General features: G+C 42.6%; 1 protein-coding gene across 7 annotated transcripts in view; it reads left to right on the forward strand.

Annotated features, from left to right (window-relative positions):
- The first annotated feature begins 1016 nt into the window (after nt 1–1016).
- ST3GAL6 (ST3 beta-galactoside alpha-2,3-sialyltransferase 6) overlaps nt 1017–21250 on the forward strand; it is a 722381-nt gene continuing 702147 nt past the window's right edge. For 2 of the 7 annotated variants that reach the window (XM_085622348.1, XM_085622353.1), the window contains exon 1: nt 1171–1411. The gene's annotated coding sequence lies outside the window, so the exon portion shown is untranslated. Of the gene's footprint in view, nt 1412–21250 lie in introns of all 7 variants that reach the window. The other 5 variants (XM_085622349.1, XM_085622350.1, XM_085622352.1 and 2 more) reach the window with 4 other exon arrangements.

The raw sequence follows: 21250 nt of genomic DNA on the forward strand, positions 1-21250 counted from the left end.
GTGCGCGAGACCGAGAGCGATGATAGTATGTACGAATGGCAGGTTCAAGAAGACAATGATGGTGCCACTGGTGATGGTGTGAGTGGTAATACGCCTCCTATACGAGGGCGGACTGCACACGGAAGTGCAGACCGATGTGAGAGTACGTGGCACGGCCTAGGGGATACCGAAGGCCGTAGTGACAGCAGCCCTATATCAGTGAGGAGTGACAGTCATAATGTGATGAATGCAAGCCAAGGTGTTACGGGCACCAGCGGCGGGGGGTCCACCCTGCATGTCACACCCCGCAGACCAACAAGGCATATCAGGGCTCCCAAAAGGTTCGAAGATTTTGTTATGAGATGATCGTTATGTATAATTCTCAATTTGTTAAGAAAGGGAGATGTCGTACGTGAAGTAACGTACTAGTCTTCCAAAGTCAGAGGACAGTCCTCTTTCCATTGTATGTGGCCTCCTGACGTCACTGGCCAATCCGGTGTCGAGGATGGCTGTGACGTCAGGGGGCGGCGGGAGGAGGGCAGAAAGAGCGCGAGGACGCTAGCCGGCGGTTGTTGCTCCCGCTGCTCCTCGTGGGCCGTAACATTCACTGTACTCAATAAAAGGCTCAGATGTACCTGTAACTTGTCTCGCCTCCCTCATTCATGCCACTACATGCTGGCTTGCTTTTGGTGTAAATTTACTTGCATTATATATCTGGATGCAATGACAGAAGCAGCACAGTACCAGTTGTGCAGCACATTATGTTAAGTACAGATTTTTTGCCTATGTGCTTTAAGCCACTCCCTTAATTACATCGTCGAGGCCCCTTAAGACCCCCTCCCCCCCATTTTTTCATTCCACTTAAAGGCGTGTGCTAGAAAGTGGGTTCCTCGGCCTTACAGAAGTGAGCGCTTTTGGGCCGAGGTTGTCGGCCTTCGTTGACCCTAAATGCAAACTGCACACCACTTCAAGGGAAAGTCAGAACGAGTGAAACCAAGATGACTGGTTGAAGATCGCTACGCCCAAACATGTGACGAGATCAGCGCGCTGGGAGAGCCGAACCTGTGATTTGGGTTTTTTCTAATCTCCGAGAAGGGGGGCGGTTTAGGGTTCTCCCATCGTCGGAGGCTGCAGCTTTAGGACCGACTTTCCTCCGAGTCTGTGTAGGGCGGGACGCCATCGCCAAGCCCCGCCCCAGCACGGCGACTGCCCGGGGGAAGGAGTCGAACAACAGACTCAAGAGCAGGCGGGCAGGCAAATAGCGGACCACGAGGACTGGGGACACCCGCAGGCTGACAGTTGTTTCACCACACCCGCCAGCGTCTCGGAAACCGCCTCGGGCGGAGGACGGAAAAACAAGGAGCTGAACCTCGCCGGAGCCCAGAGAGGAGACAGCAGCAACCCGAGGTCTGGGCTGACCAGAGACTGCTGGGTAAGGGCTTAGCGACCACCCCCGCCCACACTGGTGTTTGAAAATAACGCTGTGTGTTTTGGGTTCGTATTCATTTCAGCAACCTCGGGCTCTGTTGTGTTTGGGAAGTTGCTGTACGGAGCGGGCTGTGGCCCTCTCTGTTCGACCTCGAGTCGGCTCACACTCGCTGCTTGGAGAGCTCAGCCAGATGTGAATGTATGTGGGTGACTTTGTTAGGATTGGTTCTTCGTTCCATAATTGTGAACGCCGCCTTTCTCCCATGCGTGCCCTGCGGTCACGCTAGTATCAACTTGTTCTGGCGGGGGGCGCTCTCACTTACAACTGCTTGCTGGCGCTTCCTCTAACAAAAGATAAATATTGTAATTAAAAAGCCTACTGGCGCTAAAAGCGCAGGCGGTGGCTTCCTGAGCCCCGCCGCCCCCTTCAGTATATCCGGCCCCATGCCCTGCGTTGTTTCCTTGGGCGTCCCGTTAGAAGTCTGAGGGTCATTTTCGACCCGGTTCTGTTGTTCTTGTGCTTTATAAAACGTTTCTACACTGTCTTTCAACAGAACGTTGGACGTATCTTCCGGTTTGTCAAAATGTTCAATTTGCATTGACCTCGTTTTTCAGAGAGATTTTGCCATCCTGTCGTGGGAAATTAATTACAAAGAGTGTGTGCCAGGGTCGTCGTTGTTGTTGATATAAAAGCATGTGAGGAGGAAAAGGGGCTGAACTAATGGAGTTAGGGTACTAGGGAATTTTGCAGAGGCACATAGGTAGTGGACGCAAGTATAACGTTTAGTTATGTCTAGAGATGCTACAGTATGGTGGTAGGGTACTGGCAGTGGTAGCGGTATTCGTTATAAGCATTGCCACAGGCAGCAGGAAGGTGCCAAATTATGGGGCATGGTCGAGTAGATTATGCGACACCAAAGGGCAATTTATGTGGCACAATGCGGCACATTTGTAATATTATTACTTCTTTATTTTATCATTTTTAAACTTGTGAACACTGTCTGGGTATTGGTTCATCTAATTAGCCACTGCTTAACACCCAAATGTACCAATAAGCAATGGGAAGGTGACCAGTCCAGCTCTGCAAAGGGCCTTCCACTGCACTGCAACAAGTGTCGCTGCATTTTAAGTAACTTTTTGTGTTTGAAAGCTTTATTTGAATAATGATAAAATACAGAGAACCAGTAATACAATTAAGGATAAATATTAAAAGGAAAATGACTGGCATATACACAAATGAAAGCTTTTTAAAGGATTTTTTGAGAGATAAGGAAAAGGTAAGGGAAGAGGGAAGGAACGGGAACGGTAGGGAGGTAAGTCCTACATAATGATAGGATAAAGAATGCACATTACCACTGGAACGTAAATAAACTTCCAATAAAATTCATAGGAATAAAAAGTTAAATATGTGTATAAAATGAAGAACCGAGAATATAAACATTCAAGGAGGCTTAACATTTTCAGAATTTAAACAAGTTATTTGCTAACACAAGATTGTCTAAGTAAGGAGTTAGAGGCAACCAAAAGAGATCTCTATTAACTTTGGCTTGCAGGAGGAGGCGAATGCAACATCAAGTAGATGGAAATGACATCGACTATTCCACCAGTGTTGTACAGAGTTTTTTTTTTAAGGGATTTCCAATTGAGAGAGATATGTTGGAAGGCTAAGGCCAGCATAAGGTCAAAAAGACCATGTTCTTGACAAGAAAGATCTAAGGAATCGGAAAGACTTCCAGAGAAATAAAGAGGGAGGGAATAAGGAAAGGAAATATTAAACATATTAGAGATATAGGTCCAGACCTTGTCCCAAAAGTTAGAAACTGAAGGGCAAAAGAAAAGGGGGTGTAGAAGATCAGCATTAGTCGAATTACAGGTCCAACAGTTGGAGTCAATGGAATGGGAGAAGCGAGTTATAGATATAGATGTAAGATAGTCTATGATAAAGGAAAAATATAGATTGGGTGCGAGAAGCAGATTGAGAAATTTTAAGAGAACGGGACCAAAATTTGTCCCAGAAGCTAATTGTCTATTCACACCCCAGGTCCGATTCCCAAGAGTTCCAATTTAGACTTGGAGCATTCTGGATTAGGAGCGGAAAGGTATTTGTATACGAGAGAAGCTTTGGGTAGAGAAAGAAGAATCTTCAGAAGAGGATTGTCAGCAGCTGTGAGAGAAGAAGAGGGAAGAGAATAATAGATATCGAGAAGGACCGACATTAGAATAGTACATTTCTGCAAAAAGGATCGGGGACAGTGGAATAAAGCTTGGAATTGAGGAAAGGAGCAAGGAGCAAAACCATCAAAAATATTTTTAACCCTGATTGTACCCTTTAATCTCCAAGTCTTCCAAAAAAGAGTTCTATTATTAATAAGAATAAGAGAATTATGCCATATTGGAGATTCTAAAAAAGGATTCTAGAGAAATAGGATGAGATAGCACTAGAGGTTTCAACAGGAAACACGTATGTTTTTAAACAAAGGGGAAGAGGTAAATGTAGTTTTGGCAGAAAAAACCATAACTTCCTTTAGAGAGAAGGGCAGCAGTAAAGTTTGTTCAATAGAAAGCCAAAGTGGAGTGAAGGGGGAAGACTGAGAGAAGCCATTTGGAAGCTTGACGAAGAGAAAACGACTTGTGGTATAAGCGGAAGTCAGGGAAATTCACACCCCCATTAGGTTTAGGTTTGCGAAGTAAAGATAAGGCGATTCTGGCTTTCTTGTTTTTCCAAAGAAATTTGGAAAGGTAAGAGTCTAAGAGATGGGGATATGAACGGGGAGCATGGAGAGAGTATATATTAGAATGGGGGTAATCCTCATCTTGATTGAGTCCAGCCGGCCACACCAGGAAAGAAAAAGGGGAATTCCAGGAAGGAAAAGCTTGTCCATTCGAGAGAGGACTGTGGACATATTTAATTTAACAGTGGAGACGATGGAATTGGAGAACCACATACCTAAATATTTGAGTTTTGAACTATTCCATGCAAAGCCAGTAGAAGCAAAAGAATGAGGAAGACAAAATGTAGTAAGGGGAAGGATTTTGGTTTTACAAAATTGATTTCATAGCCAGAAACAAGGGAGAAAGATGCAAACTCTTGTAATAGAGGAGGAATAGAGATTTCAGGAGCAGAAATAAAAAGAATATCATCTGCATATGCTGAAAGTTTTAAATGCTGATCTCCATAGGAGAATCCAGAGATTGAATCATTGTTACAAATTGATGAGAGGAAGGGTTCGAGAGCTAAAATAAAAAGTAGGGGGAAAGGGGACAGCCTTGGCGAATACTGCGTTGGGAGATGAAAGTAGGAGGAGACACAACCATTAACCAATACCGATGCTCTGGAAGCAGAATATAGCAAAGAGACAAGCAAAATCAGTTTGGGACCAAAACCATGCCATTTTAAAGAGTCAAATAAAAAAGACCAATCAACTCTAACAAACGCTTTTTCGGCGTCAACAGAGATGGCCGGCCGCCAAAGATGAAGAAAGAGAGGGGAATTTTATTTAAAACATTGAGAAAAAGACGGGAGTTATCTGAAGTCAATCTGCCCTTGACAAAGCCACATCGCTCCTTTCCAATTAAATGGGGCATTAGGCGATCCAAACATAAGGCAAGAGATTTAGCAAATAATTTATAATCAACATTAATTAGAGAGATCAGGCGGTAGTTTTTACAATACATGGGGTCTTGACCATCTTTATGTATAAGACAGATTGTGGCTTCCTGAAAAGTACCTTCTGTCTTACCTGCAAGAGCGAGAGAACGAAAAAGGTTTAAGAGTTTCGGGAGTAATAAATTAGAAAAGTGTAAATAAAATTCAACATAAAAACCATCCGGACCAGGAGTTTTCCCTTTTGTTAAGGCATTTAAGGCAGTAGATAATTCGTTAAGGGACATATCTGTTTCAAGGTCAGAGAGATTAAGGTGAGAATTGGACGGAGTAGGTTGTTTAGCAAGATAAGATTGGATGAGAGAACTGAAGGGAGGAGATTCTGGAGTATATAGGTCTTTGTAAAATAATTTAAAATCATTGAGAATGTCTTGGTCTTTATGAATGAGAGAACCATCGGGAGAATAGATAGACTCAGAGTACGATCCTTACGTGTTTTGAGGTAGTTCGCTAAAAGTTTACCTACTTTATTTCGACCACCATAATATCTGGCACTACTGCAGAGAAGTATTGAAGATGCATTGTCAGTAGAGGATTTATTAAATGCTAATTTAGCACATATCAAGGCTGGAGGTATGGAATCCGCTGAGGAAGTATAGAATTCATGCTCTAGAGCCTTGATATGTGCCAATGTGATTTTTTGTTGTTGAAGGAAAAGTTTATTTTTCTTTGAAACTATTATAAAGCCTCTCGCAGTAGCCTTAAAAGAATCCCACAGTAGATAGGGGGAGGTAGACGGGCTATTATTGAGTTAAAAAAAATTCAGTAGCAAAAGTGTTAAAAAGAGGAAGAGAAAAGAGGGTCAAGGAGAAGAGAATTATTAAAACGCTAACAGGAGGACCTGGGGCGAGGAGGGAGCAAATCAATGTCAGTCACAATTGGGGCATGATCAGAGATGACAATAGGTTCAGTAGAGGAAGACAACCGATTTTGAGATAAAGACTGAGAGAGAAAAATATAGTCTAGACGGGAAAAGGAATTATGAGGAGAGAAAAAAGAAAAGTCAAGAGTATCAGGGTGGGAAAGTCTCCAAGAATCTACAAGGTGTGTTTGAGAAATAGTATTAAGGAAGTGTCTATGAGTTTTGTGCGGGATGAAGCGAACTTGAGATTGCCGATCAAGAAAGGGGTCAACAACTTTGTTGCAGTCTCCTCGCTAATATAAAGAGATCATCCTTAAACTGAATACAGTTCTGTGTAATCAGGGGCCAAAAGGAACAGTCAGGAAGTGTAGGGCCATAAATATTAAAAACAGTTAAATAAATATTATTAATTAAAAACCTAGCTAACAGCCATCTACCTTCTGAGTCCTTACAATTTAATTTCTTGTGGCACAAAATTATAGCACCATTTTTCCTATTGTTAGTGGGGGAGAATAAGACTGAACCCACCCAACCTCTTTTCAATTTTGAATTGAAAAGGCCTTTCTAGAGCGCATGGCTACCCGGAGGCATCCTAGCGCCAGTGCAGACCACTTCGAGTTTGAAGGAGTTAAGTAAATAAGAAGGTCTTTAGAAGCTTGCGGAAGGTAAGGTAGTTCGGTTCATAGCGAATCCACAAAGGTAAGTTCCACAATTTTAAGGCCTCAATTTCTGTAAGGTGGGTCTCTTGCAAGAGAGCCAAATCGGGGGTATAGGAAGCAAGATGGGAAAGTATTCTATGTCTTTTAATTGGCTTATTAAACCCTGTCACATTCCAGGAGATGACTCTGAATTTAGTAACATAAAAAATACATCGAGAACAAAATATGCTACACTAAAAGATCGGAGTAAACAGTAAGTGGGAAACCAGAAAAGAGATGGAAAATTCACATCAAATAGGAAAAGAGGGAAAAAATAACAAGGAAGGAGGGAAGAAGGGAAAGAAAGATTGAAAGCAAGAGAAGACAGTACATGTCAACGACGACTGTAGTACGTAACTTTTTAGAGGGAACAAGGAAGGGGTGAGAAGCGGCAAGGGACAACGAAGATAGCACACCCAACAAGGGGTGACACAGCACATCAGAACCTCAATAATATAACGTGGGGATAATCAGGAGCGGGAAATGGAACATGGAGGGAAGTAGAAATGATTCAAAAAGAAAACCTGTAAGGAAAAATAAAAAGTAATGTAGAAAGATGAGATATTACAACAAGAACGAATAACGTAAAGCATACAACAAGTAACTATGATAATAAACCGTAAAGAACTAACAATTAGTATCCGAGGAAAAAGTAGGAACCATATACGTCAGAGTAATGGAGCAAAGAGAGGGGTGAGGAGATAACGGATGAAGAGAACAGTTCATCTAACAAGGACAACATATTGTAACAGAACATCAGCAATCAAATGGGGATAAGAAAGGAGGAGTGAGACAAGGTATTGGTGAACCTGTAAAAAGAAACAGTGAATTAAATATTACAGTCAAGATCCTGAGGAATGAGGAGCAGTCTCCATGGAGGAAGTAGAGTGAGACTGAATAAATCTTCGGAGATCAGTTGGATCTTCAAAGGTGGCAGTCTTGTTGAAGAATGTAACTTTGAACAAACATGGATGGAACAAGCCATATCTTGCACCCAAAGACCGAAGAGCTGGACAAAGATCTAGGAACTTCTTCCGTCGTTTAGCAGTCGCTGAAGAAACATCCTGGGAAATGAAAACCTTGGTACCATGCCAGGAGAGGTTCCTTTTGGATTTAGAGGCATTTAGTACAAGTATAAGTTAAGTAAACTGTAGGAATAAAATAATTATTCCAAGTGGGTGTGAAGGAGCAGATACAGAAGAAAGATGGGGACTCAGTTTATGGGCTCGTTGAAGGTTCAGTTGAGTTGTAGAACGGAGACCTAGGATCTGTGGCAGGAAGGAGGCAAAATATGTGACCGGATCATCAACTTCAAGTCCTTCAGGAAGACCATAAATGCGTAGGTTATTCTGACGATTCCTATTTTCCAAATCCTCAGTCGCCTTTTTAAAGTTGCAGAATTGTTTTTTTTTTTTTCCAACAACGAGATTTTAGTAGACGAATCCTGTACTTCAGTAAGCTGGTGTTCCATCACGGAAATACGAGATTCCATAGTAGACCATTTAGTGTCCAATGTTTGCAAACGACCATTGGTTTCCTCAATAAAAGGTTGAAGGGCATGCAGTTCTTCCTAAACCATGTCAAAGGAAACCGAAGAGTAAGATTTTGGGGGAGAGGGAGGGTCTTGTTTAAGCCTCTTGCCGGTGGTCGAAGACAGAGGTCTTTTAGACGCCATGTTAGTATTGCTCTCTACCAAGGTGAGACAATCACTTTGACGACCAATCACATAAGCAGGAAAACCTGTTAAAAGTAGTGATACTGGTCTCAGAGGAAGCAGGAGCATTCAGAACCAACTTTCTGGCATGATGTAGAAGGCGTTTGCTCCTACCCATACATTTTGGTAGAGAGAATGCGAGGAAAGTAGAAGACACACAGGATAAGGGTTAAAGTACCTCAGAAACGTCGATGAAATCGACCCTCCACATCAAAAACCTCAGTCATGCGATAACAATGTAAAAAATATGCAGCAGGCAATGACAAAAAGGAATCCAAAGCATCATGTGAAGAGTTATGAGGAAAAAATTGGAGGAGAAATGCACAAGATGGCGGCAATCAGGCAGTGTGAGGGGATCACCTGAATATAAATAGCATTTCCCGCAGATATGGGCATAAATTCGAAGCGCTAACCTTCTGATTCATGAAGATATCCGCATCTCCTGACATAAAGCCGCTCCAGCGGCAAAACAAAGTCTGATGCGCTGCGGAGCCGAAACGCTAGGTGGCCATCTTAGGTCGTGGTGCGCGCGACTCCCCATTTTAAGTAACTTTTTTAACTGTTTGAGCTAGAAACAATTTTTTTTGTTAAAATCTGCAGATGATGTGGCCGATGATGGATTATGCTGCAAATCTATAATAATAGGAAATTTGCAGTAGCCGCACAATCTCATAATTCTAGAGGCCCTGGTATTAAGCAGTGAAATAAGTACTAGAATGAACATTGGGTTGAGCTACTGGGTAAAGGTAGGGGAACAGGTAATATCGTATAGTCAAGGATAGATGCACTAGGTTATAGGCAGTGTTGGAAACACTAAGGTACGAACAGAGATAGTGGGCATAGGTGGAGTAGAAGTACTTTGGTAAAGATGGAGGTGCTAAAGTATAGATAGGCATAGAGGTACTTGGTTGTAGGTGGGGGAGAGGTATTAGGACATTGGCAGAGGTTCTACGTGAGTGTGTATATATAGCAGTAGAGGAAATAGGATTTAGGCAAGGATTGTGGAATGAGTAGATGGGTAGAGTGTGCATGAGGTAGAGGTAGTAGGCAATCTATGAAGGACATAAACCAGTGAGCCTCAAAGTACAGCGCGGGGCTGCGTGCCATCCTCCTGACCTTTACATGTGGCTCACTGGGCTGCTAAATACTCGACTCAGCACTAACATAAAAAAAAATAAAAAAAATATATATATATATATATATATATATATATATATATATATATATATATATATATATATATATACAGCAAGCACATATTTAGAGGTTAATTGAAGTTGAAGAAAGGAAGTAACTAGGACCTTAATTTTAAGAACACCTTCATTTTTAAAGACAGCAAACTTGTAAAAATTTTATAGTCTTTTCAAAATTCCAAAAGTTTATTTCATTGACCTGTTGAACCGTTTCACCTTCGTAAATCCCATTATAGCAGTGCATTCATAAGTATTTTTTTTAAAGTGATATTTTTCAAACATGTATTTAGAAACTTTCATGCTTCCTACCCCTAACCTCCCCCCCCCCCCCCCCCCCCCCCCCCGTCAGCTATGCCATTCGTGATTACATCCAAGTACAGGAGACAGTTTTGTACAGTACGAATCCTGAAGTCTTATATTTTGAGGTCCTCTTATATGTGAGAATGAAGAAAAAGGAGTGAAATTGAAATAAAATAATTGCCCAGGGTCACATAATTTGGTTAAGTTGAAAAGCCTGGATTCGTCCCAGGTTTTCTGGTTTTGCATTGCGGAATTGAGTTCATCCACTAGATATACATGCTTCACTTCCCCTGCAGCCACTTTACACTCCCCTACCCCCAATGGCATCAGTGCGACCCTTGTCACACCAAAGACCAAACTTTGCGGCCCCTGGGAAAATGTTTGTGAATACCCATGTCCTAAACTATAGGCAGACATACATGGGTAAGAGTAGCAGAAGGTAGTTTGGCCAAAAGGGGACAAAAGAGAGACTGGGTGGGGAGATTGCCAGAGGGAAAGAGACATAAGTGAGCTTTGTGATCCTGGAACAAAAAACAAGTTTTTTTCCCCCACCGTGAAGGACATTTACCAGGATAGTCGACATCCTGGGAATGTCATTTATGAGGGGAAAATAATCAGTGAAACGTATTTTGAGAAAGTATCTCCAGAAGAGAATTCCTGAATTAAGTTTTTCTCCAGAATCGCATTCCGCCGCATTATTATTCGGAAAGGAAACTCTGTTACAGGGAGGTAGACATCACTAATAATTTTTAAATGTTTTGTCTCCTAGATTTGTAATGGCTCGGTATTTGCCAGTTTCTCAGCCCCTTCGCTGTGTTGTTTGGATCTTTTTTCCACCAGTAGCAGACGACCAATGGAGAGGGCTCCGTTGGCATCATTTATCTCTCATTCTTTATCTGGTGCTTTTAGTCAGTTTGTAGGCATGGGTAGTCCCAGTGATTCGTTGAAAGGGGCATTGGGTCTTGCAACACGGAGCCATGTGCTTGTATGCTTTGGCAGTGGTTGTCCATGGCACTGTAGGCCATCTGTAGGATTGCCAGATGTCAAGGTTTGCCAAGGACTGGAAATAAGGTGACACGAGGCACCTTGTATCCAGCAGTTGGCTTTCATTTAATAAATCCTTGTAATATGGTAGTTGGTAGTGTTGTTTCAGATCAATTAAGTAAATCGACTAAAACAATGAATTAAAAAAAGTCATAGCTCTAATGCTGTAGCCCGGTGACATGGAGTTACCTGGCTGCCGTAACGATCTAGCCATTGTGTGTGACATCTGATCCAAGCGTAGGTAGTATACTTCAGCTATCGTGCCCTGTGGTGTTGGCTGTTGTGGTCTGTCATGTGATTGGTGTGCGTTTTTATTGGGATATTTTTGACCAGTTGAAGTTGCTTTCATGCAGCTTACCTTCGGCTCCCATGGGTTGCTCAACTAGGTTGGGTGGGACAAGAAGTCTGTGAGGGCTGAGGGTCATAATGTGTGGAAAGAGATGCTATGGGACTTGTATTGTAAAGTGAGAGAGGAGTTAGGTGGTGGAGTTGGGCTTGGTAGGCAAGTATATGTGGATTTTGGGGGTATGGTGGGAGTAATGAAACCATGGTATGTGCTGTGTGGGAAAAGGGTACAGGTGAGGTGGAGGTGGATGTGTTTAATGCAAGGAGATGTAGCACAAGTTGTACGTTGGAGGAGATGGTAACAGAGCCTACCACATGCAGATGCAGGTAACACTTGACTGCATAGTTTCTATAGTACGTTTTATGAAAGGAGCAGTGAATGATTGATGTGGAGCAACAGTATGTGGAGAGGTGTGGAAAGGAAGGAAGTAGTATGGTGCATTAGGGGAAGCAGCTTACACATTATCATATTTGTATTGTATTACCCATAATCCAATCAGCAGGATGTTACACCACATATAATACACGGGAGCCTGCAATCGCTGTATAAAAGCCCTTCTCTAGTTTCCTTATTATAGGTGACTAGTCACGCTCTAGTTGCTTGTAATAAAGAAATTATGTACCTGCCCAACTGTAATAACTAATTAAAGTTGAGTTCTGGCGTAGGAATGCCCGCTGAAAGGGCCAGGAGCCAAGGGGAGAGGCAGGTCACGGAGCATAATTAAAGCTGCAGTTTAAACCACAAAAATGAATGAAAACAGGCTTTTTTAGGTCTCGCCTGGCTATCGCTTATGCGATCGCTCAGCGAGACTTATGTAGGGGCTTCAGAAAATGCTCCCAAAGGCTTCCCATGCGGATCGGGTGGCGGTTACGCGCACAACCGCACGCATTCCATTTGCCACCAGCTACTTCCTGCGCGTGCGTCGCCTCACGCATTCAGAGAGATTTAGTAAGGGGCACAAGACCTTAGGAATGCGGTTTATGGCCAGTGCATGTGAGGCATTCAAGCGCGAAGCTGGCATCTGGCATCGGACTTGAAAGCAGCAGACTGCTTTCACCAGATCGCGCTCGGCCTCACTTCCTGCAACCCCTCTTACAACAATTAACTTTCGTTATAACTCACACCCCATATGCTCGTTCCCTCCCACCCTTCCTTTGATGTCCGCTTTTCTTGTTGTTTACAAACCACGCCGCACACTGCTGCATTACACACTGCTGCATTACACACTGCTGCACGTCACACTGCTGCACGTCACACTGCTGCACGTCACACTGCTGCACGTCACACTGCTGCACGACACTGCTGCACGCCGCACACTGCTGCACGCCGCTGCACACCACACAGTGCTGCACACTGCTGCACGCCGCACACTGCTGCACGCCGCACACTGCTGCACTCCACACACTGCTTTTATGCGAGCTATGCTACTGACATTGTAAATGACAATGCCTTTTATTTGTTTTAAAACCAAAACCTAAATAAAAGGCATTGTAATTTTACAATGCCAATAGCTCAAACTCTTATAAATGCGAGACCTATTGCATTGTAAATGCTTGTCTTATTCTGCTCTGTTTTTCTAGATGAACGGTGATCTACAGGAATGAGATATGTGTGGCACCGTAATTATTTTATGCATGCTTAAGGTAATTATAGGAAAGATGAAATCTCTGTATGTTTCTACACAGTCTGAGCTACTGCATTTTTATAATCTGACTTCTATTAAACTGACTGTAACATCTTTTTGCAACAAGTATTTAACTGCTCCTTGGCATGTTTAATTTTTCATTAAATATTCTACTTTCATCATCCCTGCAAATATCCTATTTCTTTTCATATGGAAGAACAAAATAAAGGATTTAAGTTGTTTCTTTGAAGGGTAATGGTGCGACCATGTATTGTAAGGACTAAAGAACCCCCTGGTATACATTATAAGGACATTGCAAGTCGCCTTGGAGTTCTATGGCCTTATAAAGGAACTTTGCGTTCGGCCACATTCCTCGATATGGTCAAGGAACTCTTTAGTGATTTGAAATATAATTGCAATGTACGGCAGGGGGTACTTTATCCCATATATAATGCATGGGAGCTTGCAATCCATGTTTAAAAGCCAGTATCCAACTGCTTTATTGCAGTCGACTTGCACATCTTGTCACTTGAAATGAGGTGGCTGCTCAACTGTAATAACTTATTACAATTGACTTGTGACTTCACAATGCCCGCTGCCAGAGCCAGCAGTCAAAGTGAAAGGCAGTGCGCAGAGCAACAAGGAAAACAGGAACTGGGTTTTCCTTCTTTTGATATCTTTTTTCAAAAAGAAAAAGTGATCAGCAGAAGGTAGTTATTTATGGAAACAATGTTTTTAGGTCTCGCCTCGCTATTGCGTAGCAATCGCTATTGCGTAGCAATCGCTATGCGAGACTCTAGTAAGGGGCTTCCAAAAGTGCTCCCAATAGTGGATTGCATGGCGAGCACGCACACAATCACGTGCATTGTGCCGCCATGCAATCCGTTTGGCATCGTACTTCAAAGGGTCCGCTCCCCCGCCTGGAATGCACTCCCCCGCCAAGCGCGCGCGCCACGCTCCGCCGGGCTTGTTCTCAATTGACTCTCTGCACAGCAGGTCGGTAACTGCTTTCGAGGCTTGTCAAACGAGATAAAACGGAGAACGTGCTTCACGACCCCAGGCGCCTCTGGTCAGTTCTCTGTGTTGTCCTTAACCCTCTTTATGTGAATGCAGTCAGCTTCTGCCTATATTAACCCTCTTCCAGTCGCCTTAACACTCCTCTGAGCCTTTCAGGTTTTGTAGTCCTCTGTATCCACCCTCCTGCAGCCTTCTTGATCATCTGCCCGTCCTGCTGCTCCAGCACACCTCTGAGCCCCACCTGCAGCCTCGATGCCCCGCCCTTTCCCCGCCCTGTGCCGGGTGTTGAATTAGCGGGCGGGGTTCATGACGAGATAGTCTCGTCATGGGCACAGCGCAACCGCGGCCCATGACGAGACCATCTCGTCATGGGCACTCAAGGGGTTAATTTGACATGAAAGAGGTGCCGGGGCTCTTATTAGGCGTTCGCTTTAGGCAGCAGTTGTCTATAAAATGTTTTTGTGTTAGCCTGCCCAACAAAAAGAGAACAAAAACGTTATTTTTGTGGAGGACATGGAGGCAAAACGCAGCAACAATTAGCACTTGCGCTTATTTTACTTTTAAAGGCAACTTATATCACAATGCAAGTGTACCTAGACAGTTGCAGTTCCTTGTTTTTTGCGGCTTAGCGTCAGCCGCTTTCACGGTGCTGTTACATCCGCTTTCCAAGGGCTTAATTTGACATTAAAGAGGGGCCGGGGCTCTTATTAGGCGTTAACTTTAGGCGGCAGTTTTCTATAAAATGTTTTTATGTTAGCCTGCCTAAGAAAGCGAACACAAACCGTATTTTTGAGGAACACATGTTTAAAGGCAAAACGCAGCATCAATCAGCACCTGTGTTGTACAACTTACGAGAAAAGTCAAACTGCCCCTTTTTTTCCACGAGCTTAGACCACCACAAAATAACGGTGCTTGGGGACGTGGGGAGGCAAAACATGTACTTTTGTTCGCAATATGTAAGTTTTATTTTCCCAGGTGTGCCTTTTTATCACCATTTCTGGCTTAAAAGCGTCTCTTGTGTGGCCTTTGAAATCTGTGTATTTTTTTAAATTTCTTTACTTTTTGTTTGTTTTGTAAAGTGAGAGCATTAATTAAAGTCTAATCTCTTGCTTGTGTATGAACAGCCTTCAAGATATAGAGTAATTTTTGTGTGTAGAGTGTCTGACACGTCTGTGTATTTTTACACATTCAAAGATACATGGATGTTTTTAGTGTGGGCAGAAATGGTTATGTTAATAGCTAGACTGGTTTGCTGTGGATCAGCATAATCTCTCTTCGGTAGAAGCCTATTTCAAACATTTTAGGTGCGGATATTCTTGAGAACTTGGTGTCTTTTGTTATGATTTGGTCGTTGCATAAACCAGTCAGTTCACATTGTGCGCCATACCAAAAAAAAGCATTTGCAATGCAATAGGTCTTGCAGTAACTAGAGTTTAAGCTATTGGCATTGTAAATTACAATGCCTTTTATTTATGTTTTTAAAAAGAAAACAAAAATAAAAGGCATTGTTATTTCCAATGGCGGCCTTTTTTTTCTACACTAGACGTTTATTCATTACATTATTAAAACCCACTTATTAAAGCAATGGGCCGTTTTCTGTAACAGCTGTTACTTTTAGCGCTGCGACGTATAAAACGTTGGAACATAGTGCTACATAAAACTAGAATAAATAATGCACCACGGACGCTTTTAAAAACAAATAGATAAAAACAATGCCATTTACAATACCAACAACTTCAAACTTTGCTAATGCGAGACCTATTGCATTGCAAATGCTTGTTTTTCCATGCTGCAGGTCATTGCAGGAAAGTTAGAATCTCTGCATATTCCTTCACAGTCTGAGCCATAACGTTTATTTTTTTGTATTTACCTGCTTTACCTTAAACTTTTAGTATTTTTTTAAATACCTACATTATAAACTGCTTTTAGATGTGTTTAATTTCACAGTACAGAATCTGCTTTAATTCTGATCTTCAATGGAAAGGGCAAGACGCCAAGGATTTCAGTGGTTTGTGCGAAGGGAGAACTCTATATATCGTAGTGAATAAAGCCACTTGTGCAGCGCGACCTTTGGCCTCGTTCCTTTATAATGGTCATGAAACTCCTTGTTGACTTGAAATATTTTTATAATGTACAGCAGTGGGTACTTTATCCCATATATCATCTGGTTGGTGTGTTGTCAAAGCTTTATAATGGAACGTTTTTGTAAATTGTGCACTTAGTTCATTTGGATCTGCTGCAGTATTTCATTTATAGCATGACAAATTGAGTATACGTTTTGTGTTTGTGTTTTTTTTTTTTTTTTTTTTCGTTTTTGCACTGCATATGTGAAGAAATGCACTTGAATCTTGCCGAGACTAAGTCTTTCATTCCTGAATCAACTCTGCTGGCTTGCCTACATCTTCCTGAAATCCCGTGCCTTGGATTTGACAAGTTTCTGCTTGTTGACCCGCGGTTACCATGGGACAGTGTGGTGTAGGAAGAACAGCTCCAGATTAAGGTTAATGAGCAAGATGTTTCTGTACCTTGTCTTTTTCCTTTCTAAGCCCTTTCACGGGTGAAGATGGGCTGTACTGCTAGGGCATGCTCGCACCACCAGCAACATATGCTTAGTCACCTTCTATCCTGTGGTAAGGGCCAAGTCCTACCAGTAACTACCACACCTAACTCACTCCCTGTCTAGAAGCCCACTATTGTTTGAGGAAGAAGCTTTCTCGGCTTGCTACTTTGCTAGGTTTTTTGAACAAGTAATATTACAGCAAAATAAGTCTTGGGTTGCAAAGAAGAAAACATGTTAGTAAAGCTTGTTCTGAATTAGACCTCTGTGGTCTACGGTATGATCGATTTTCTGTGGGAGGCCAGTACGTTCTGTAATGGACTAATGTAATGCTCTGTTCACATGTCCTAGGGACTGGTGCAGAAAAAATTGAGGCTGAAGCCTATACTTTAAGTTGCTGAGGGCACTGTTTCATAACTAAAGTGTAATAATGGAAAGAATAGAACCTGTTTGATGTCTAGACCTGGAAATATCCTGAAGGCTGTGTAGACTTAGAGTTTCTCTCTGACTTGCTCCGCTTGCTGACTGTCGTCCCTAGGAGGATTTTTTTAGGACAGGAATGTAACATTGGCAAGTTATGTGGCTTATGGAATTACATTCTCCCTCAGTTGCTTTAGCCCTGCGAGCAGTCTATCTAGCACATCTATGCGCAAGTGTGCGGGTTACACTTCACAGATCTTATTGTAGCCTTTTCGGAATCGAGGATAATCAATCCAGAAATTTGCTCCTAAACCTTCGTAATCTCAAGCTAGATAATGGATCCCATCGGTCAACAAAATCAAAAGCCACTGATGGGGCTGGGAAAGCCAGTATACAGACACACCTTTTCCACAACACGAGGAACATGATGACCCATGTGCAGAACAGTTTCCTCACAGCTGACCTCTCAAAGGTTCTGACAACAGTATCTCAGCAAGTTGTTGGGTGGAAGGGACGGTGCCGAGCCAGTACATCTTTGAAAACCCACCTAGCCCAGGTCCGGAGTGTAGACAACATTTTATGTAGTGGTGCAGATGGGACTATTTTTATTCTCAGAAATTAAAAATATATAAAGTACTGGGGAACAGTTTATGATCTCAGACTATAATAAAAATCAGATGAAATGAAGGATTTTACAGTTTCAAGAGGGTAGGCAATGTGCTGCATATGGCTGGGATTTTGAAGTTCTTTTTCCTTGGATCTTGACAGGTTACAACCTAGAACAGAGATTTTCGATGAAAGAATTAGTAACGAGCAGTGGGGTATTGACACTCTGGGCTGGGTTTTGTGGCTCTGTGAACTAATGAATCCACTAGATGCCTCAGAATGATGGTCCAGGGATGTGTCTGGGAACTGATGGCGCAAAATGACGGAGCGCGAATGGAGCCACCATTTTGTTGTTTCTTGTCCTCTCCCTCGATACGTCGGACTTCATCCTGCCGACCCCCAGACATTGCTCGTCGGCTGGACGGCCTTATCTCTTTCTCCCCCCCCCGCCCCCCCCCCCCAGGTCCCCGTCTCTCCTGTAACCTATCTCATCTCCCTCCCCTCCCTCTCTCTACCCCCATGGATGTCTTATTTCTCCGTTCACTCTGTTGAAAAGATGTTGCTCTGTGTATCTCTGTTGCAGCTTGTGGTGCGGCGGGATATGGGGGTGAGATTTCAGCATCCCCCCCCCGGGCTGCCGAGGTTGTAAAATGAAGGAAAGGGTGTCTGGCCTGACCTGCGTTGCCACACTTCTGCGTTTTCTGCCTGGCGAGTGAGGTGGTGGAGGAGGAAAGGGGGGTGGTGTCCAGAACAAGTCCAGAACATGTGATAATTAAGTTGAAAATCAGAGCCCCATCAGGAGCAGCCTGTATGCTGCTCAGCCCATGCCTAACAGTCGCTTCACCTCTCAGTGTCCCAACATTCCGAGGCACATCATGACACCAACATTCTATTGGACCTACTGCACTAACACTGGCAGAGCAGGAGGAGTAAAATACATAGAATTACCAAATGCAGGATACTACACATTTACAATGCAATATGTCTCGCAATGGCAAGATATTGAGCTATTGGCATTCTAAATGACAATGCCTTTTATGTGTTTAAAAAACCTGCAATAATAGAAGGCATTGTTATTTACAATACCAATAGGTCAAAGTTTCTAAATGTGAGACCTATTGCATTGCAAATGCTTGTTTTTTCTTCTTCCAAACCTGAGGCACCCCACCCCACCTTATCAGGTACTCCCACTTGCCATTATCCGTGTTCCATGCCCTGGAATGATAGAATGATTTCTGGGTGCTGTAGTCTTGATTTGTTTTCATCCAACTAATTAGACTAACACATTATTTTATAGTATAAGACAAATTAAAGTAATTCCATACAAATGTGCAATAAAATATAATGAAGCCAATAAAATGCTTGTCTGTGTCATTTTGCTTTGTTATGGTTACAGAAATTAAAAAACATTAATCCAGCTGAACGTGGCAATTTTGAAACCGTCTTCACCAAAATTATTTTCCGAGTAATTCACGCATAAAAATGAGTATTTGTTAAAAAGCAACTCAATACAATTCTTCTAAAAGAGAATGGGACAAGTTATACCTAAGGCATGGTTGAAAACAGTTTTTAAAAAGCAAGGTATTAAAATTTGGCAGCAACTCGTGAACTGTATTTCATCAGCACTTTAAGGCATCTGCTAAAAACACTACAATGAAAACTTCTGTACAGGCTAGGGTTTTTCTTATGCAGCCCAAATTCCAGGTAGATCCATGACCTATGAGTGTTTTGAGGTAAGTAGGAATGTTCCTAAAGTCCTTACATTGTAAACATATGAGGAGGTGGGGCAGTCTTATCAGAAAGTCCTGTTGGCCGTAAGCAAGAGTATGGAATAATTTAACCCTAATGGAGTGGAGAAGTGTGGCTCAATGATTAGAGCGGCAGACCCTGATGCAGAGGTCTAGCCCGGGACCAGGGTTCAATTCCCCGCCTCGGCGGGTCTTGGGCTCAAAAATTCCACGGACCTGATAATTCTCGCTTCGGTGCCATTCCAATCATGGAGTCCCACTCTGCAACTCTGGGCAATAGCTTGCTTAATCTCCACAACGGCCCCCACAACGCTAAGGATGCCTGGCCTCCACCTTGAGGGTGCCCAGGAGTGGACGCCTTACAGGGAAAGCCAGGATGGGTTCCACAGCGGTATTCGTACAAGCGCCTTGAGACCCTTGCGGGTGAGTAGTGCGCTATACAAGTATCAATTACAATTTTCAATTTAACCCTAATAATTTTCAAAATTGATTCAGCTGCATTCAGTCTACACAGTGCATAGGTTATGGTAGCACCTTTCTTCTTTAAGGACACACAGTCACCTTGTGAACCCATTTCAGTTAACCAAACTCTAAGGTATTTATTTGTAGAGTCCTAATTTAAAGTGGAAGCACCTTTTTTTTGGGACTGATTGACTAGCTTATTTCATAAATTAGAAGCAATCCGTTCATAAGGAGCTCTCTTAAGTCAAATATATTGATCTTGTATAACTGTAGGTCATCTGCGTATTGCTAAATTTGTAACATTTGTTAACCTATTTCCGGGGTGGATTACCTGGCCTTATGCAGGGCAGAACCAATGCCTGACCTGTAGAGAGTGAACAATAATGGAGCCAGGACACAACTGTGCTTGAAACCTCTTAGATATGCATCTTGGGCGCAAGACCCTATGCCAATCTTTGTCTGACCGAAGTGTCTGAGTAACGAGAAATAAGGCCTCTTTTTAAAAAAAAAAATTTTTATTGACATTTCGTGGTAACGCTTTTCCAAAACCGGATTACACCAATTGCAGTGTTCTCCGTTTCAGTTGGTCGAAATAATGCCTCTTAAAAAGATTTCTCGAATACCCGCTTGGCAATCTTCTTCAGTAGGGAGGGGTGATGCATCCCATCAAAAATGGCAGAGTAATCGATGAAATGCACAAATAATACCCCTTCATGTGAATGCGCTGCATGATAAGCCATTCAAGACGGGGCAACAGTATTGTTGGCTGTGCTGCCTTCAGGCCTAGAAAGTTTAAAAAAAAAATATTTTCTCGTTTTCTAACTCCCCTTAAAGGATCCTAGCATAAGCTTTATTGTCAATGTCCAAAAGAGCAATTAAGTGATAACTAGCAGCATTAGCTCTTTTTCGCTTACATTTTTTTTTGTAAAATGGAGTATGACATAAATGTGGAACTAAGCCTTTCTGATATCAAGCTTTGTAACGGTTCTTTGCAAAATAAGTCAAACTGGAAGAGTGAAATTGTTATACTGTGTTCATCATGTGGGGAAGGTTGATATACAAGTGCTAGAATGGTATTTAGCAGAGAAAACAAGATGTATGCATGCCTCTCACTATGTGGAACTAAGCCTTTCTGATATCAAGCTTTGTAACGGTTCTTTGCAAAATAAGTCAAACTGGAAGAGTGAAATTGTTATACTGTGTTCATCATGTTGGGAAGGTTGATATACAAGTGCTAGAATGGTATTTAGCAGAGAAAACAAGATGTATGCATGCCTCTCACCTAGACATCATGTAAAGTGTGATTAGTTCATCCCGTCCTGTTTCCCTTGGCCGTTTCACTTTTCCTCCTGAAACTTGAAATTGTGCTTTCATTGTTATAAATGCAGGACTTCAAGCAACGGGATATAGGATGGAGTGTGGTGCTGATATTTGATGTGAGTTAACTTGATGTCTTAAAATGACATCTAATTACATCTGGGTGGGTGGGGGGGGGTGTTAAGTGTGTGCAGGTGCACCACTGCAAATGGCGGCCCACCGCTTTGAGACTTGTAAAGGATCGCTGAGGCTGGGCAGGAGAGCAGCACAC

The sequence above is a fragment of the Triturus cristatus genome, chromosome 8, assembly GCF_964204655.1.
Source record: "Triturus cristatus chromosome 8, aTriCri1.1, whole genome shotgun sequence".
Taxonomy (NCBI): Eukaryota; Metazoa; Chordata; class Amphibia; order Caudata; family Salamandridae; genus Triturus; species Triturus cristatus.